We start from the raw sequence: 3,773 nt of genomic DNA, 5'->3' as shown, positions 1-3,773 counted from the left end.
CTTCTGCATTACAAAGATAATCTCATGTGTTTTTATGTTTTCATGCATGTCGGGTATTGAACATTATCAAAATGAATATGAGAACGGGCGCATGAGAGGAATATTGCGGAACAATCCACTGGCTAACAAACTTGGGATGGTGGAGGATGGCCTATCTTATTCACCCATCAAGGTGCATGCTCTAACTTGGCAAGGTTGTATTGGTCGCACATATTTTGCATCTGACCTCTTGCATTACTTCTACTTTGTTACACCATCTGCTTAGTTTAAGCATCATATATGAGTATATGCCATACCTATCCATTTTCTGTACCTATTCCATGTGTCGTCATACTATGTTTTTCCAGTCAAATGTTGTTCTTTCGTAATAGATGTCCAAAAGGAAGAGGGTGATTGCAGATCCTCAGTACAAACTAGGTATTTGGAAAAGGTAGTGATACCTATTAAATCAGATAGATCAGCAGCCACAGAAAAAACAGGCCCAACTGTAACAGACTTTACCCCTACTCCAGTGGCCAAACCCCTATTAGAACTGCTGACAGCCCAACATCAGGTACTGTCTATGATATCAATTCAAAATTTGAACTCCTAAATTTCTGCATGTGCCTTACCTTCTCTCTTGTATGAAAACTAATTTTAGATGAATCTCGTTGCTCAAAGGATCATAGGATCTCGCGACAATACTGGGCTCTGCATTGCTCTTGTCAGCACCTCTTGCCCTTTGTCAGCAAACTTACACTCATTGCTGTTTGATTATGTAGCATCATTGTAAATGTTTGCTTCTTTATCCTCCCTTTGCTTGAAATTATAAGTTCTATATTTACTCTTAGATAAATTTAGAATTAACACAATGGTTATGAAGTTTTGGATTGCTCATGTAAGTACTTGTTGTCATATACTCCCTCTGTATCGAATTAATTGTTGATCAATTGGATGTATTTAGAACTTAATAGTGCTAGATACATCCATTTGAGCGACAACTAATAACGGAGAGTGGTGGTATTACTGTACATGAATCGCGAGATAGTTGATTGTCTAGCATTACTCTGCATCTTATCTGCCCTGCCCTCCACTTTCTCCAAATTATCATATCTACATTTACTCTTACCAAAATGTTGAATAAAGCCAATGCCACTGCACATGTTGATGTCTGCATTCCTCTTGTCAGTACCTTTCGCCTTGTAACAATGTACTTAATTAATTGCTATTTTATTATGTATCATCAGTCTGCACCTGAGCTTCATTATCCTCTATTTCTTCCAATATTATTTGATCTATATTTACTCTTTGCAAAATGTAGAATAATGGCAACGCTTATAAAGAATTTTCTTTGGGGAATTTATTGAATTATCTTTCCATCAACATGGAGAAGGGCTTTGTCCAGCCCGTGTTAACATGTAATGTAACTTCACCCTTCTCAAGCCTTCAAACTTTGTTCTAGTATAGATTTGGATAGGCATCATTTCCTCCACTGCTGTTTACATCCGATTGGATGTTTGCAACAACTACCAGTTTTAAATTGTAGTTGTAAAAACATGTTCCTTATGAAGAACAGATCCATTTATTTGCTTATATAATTGTGAAACCTGTTACGTGTCTCCTTGTTTGTCCTTCAGAGTTGTATCTCTTATGCCATGCAGAACTTCAGGAAAGATAGTGAGCCAAACCATATTGAGGACAACAAGATGACCCCAAGGTCCTGTCTTGATGAAGACAGTGAGTTGAAGCTACTCACCAACATGTGTGAGACAACCTCTGTGCAGTCACTGCCTCAATCAGTTCGACTTCTTCGGTCTCAACTTAAAGCGGAAAGGCTTGCTTTAGCTCAGCTCCGACTTGAAGTCAAAGATGTAATGAAGATGTCAGGGGACTGCCTTGCGCACTATGGTGCCATACAGCTAGGGATGAAGCATCTATCGTTGACACAACTGAGGTTTCATCAGCTTGTTCGGCTGCTTGCGGGGCCCGAGCTTCCCAGGTGTAGTGCCTTCTGAAGTGCTCTCCGTTTTGTATATTCTTCTGTCGGCGCGTTTATATGCAGTGGTGGCGACCTTTGATGCCCAGTGTATGTAATCCACGGTCATGTTGTGCTTTATTATCACCGGTAGCGAACTTTGATTCCCAGTGGATGTAATATGCCGTAATTTCTTTTTTGTATAGTCTAGGTTTATTCTTCGGTTGGTATGCTGTAATTTAGGCCGAAAGGTTTAGTGGATCTCAGTGTTATCGGTCTTCAGGCTGGCCCGTTACTCATATGGGCCAAAATGTGGGCCTATAATCATCTTGGTCCATTAGCAGGTCTAAACCTATAGTAGTTTCCCGCCTTTAACAGGCCATGGGCTACATATTTACTGTAGTGACACTGGGCTTCCTACGGGCCGTAAAAACAATGGGCCTTCTACGGGCCGTAGAAACAATGGGCCTTCTATGGGTCGTACCATCAATGGGCCTTAGACGGGCTGTATGATCGATTAGCCAAACATGGGCCAAAAATAGACCGCATTATGGCTGTAAACGGGCTAGAGTTGGAGTCGTCCGTTCATGGGCCGACCATAACAGGCTGTCGTTAATAGGTCGTATTTGATGACGCTATGAAAATGGCCCAACGTATTAACGGGCCACAAACGGGCCAACTGTAACCATGGGCTAAATTTGGCCCACAAGCAGAAAATGGCAGTAACGGGCCGTAAGTAACCGAATGCTGGAAATGATCCCAAGAATAAATGGGCCCTTAGAAGGCCGAAAGATAACATGGGCTGCAAACAGCCCAATGGATTAATGGGCCGTTAATGGGTATAAAGTGATACAAGGTTGTCAGAATCACGATTTTGAATCGGATCGGAGCTCTGATGGTAGGATCGCAAATCGTAGAATCTTCACTATCAGGATCGTAAAAACATAGATTATAAGAACTAAAATCGTAGAATCAGAGGGGTTAGTTTGGATCGTAAAGTCGTAGAATCGTATAACAGAATCGCGATGATGACAACCTTGTGATACACTGTTCAGTATGGGCCAGTTTCAGCACGAGTCGTTAATGGGCCAAGAGTTACAAAGGCCCTCGTATGGGCCGAAAGACATCATGGGCCATACATGGGCCGGAACTTAAAATGGGCTGCAATCATATTGGACGGCCCAGATGGCGCTACTGGGCCTAATTCGGATAGGTCATAATAGGCCCTGGGTTAGCGGGCTGTAAATGGGCTATATGCGAATAGGCCGTTAACAGGCTTTCCGTGGGCCGGCCCGCCACCTTTTGACCAAGTCAAACGGGCCGGCCTTTTCACAGGAATGGGCCTCTATTCGGCCATGCCATGTGTCGACGTATCATAGGCGCCTTCGGTCCAATGAGTGGATGACATATGTCCCAACAGTGAGCTGACATGTGTTTCCTCCAGCCAATGATGATTTTTCACGTGGAAAATCCCCATTGGTCGGGGCTGTTAGCCGGTTATCGGATCCAAAACCGGACCCAATAGCTTTACAGCGTTCCGTTATGGTGGATGCCACATGTCGGTCACCCTTGACGAAAGCACTTCTGTGACGCGTGATTTATCATCATGGAAGTGGACACTTCTGTGATGATAATTTTGGTAATGTCATGTAACACTTCTACGACAGCAGAGGTATGACTATCTTGATTCTGCCACAAAATTGTCATGGATGTACATGCATGATAGAAAAACGTGACCTACTGTGACAAACACATATCATCACGGAAGTGTATTTTATTGTCGTGGAGGTGCCCCACACCTTGATCTCTCCAACCCTCA

This window comes from Triticum dicoccoides, chromosome 7A (genome assembly GCF_002162155.2).
Source record: "Triticum dicoccoides isolate Atlit2015 ecotype Zavitan chromosome 7A, WEW_v2.0, whole genome shotgun sequence".
Classification (NCBI taxonomy): Eukaryota; Viridiplantae; Streptophyta; class Magnoliopsida; order Poales; family Poaceae; genus Triticum; species Triticum dicoccoides.
The sequence above is the reverse complement of the archived record's forward strand: the minus strand, read 5'-3'. Positions refer to the sequence as shown.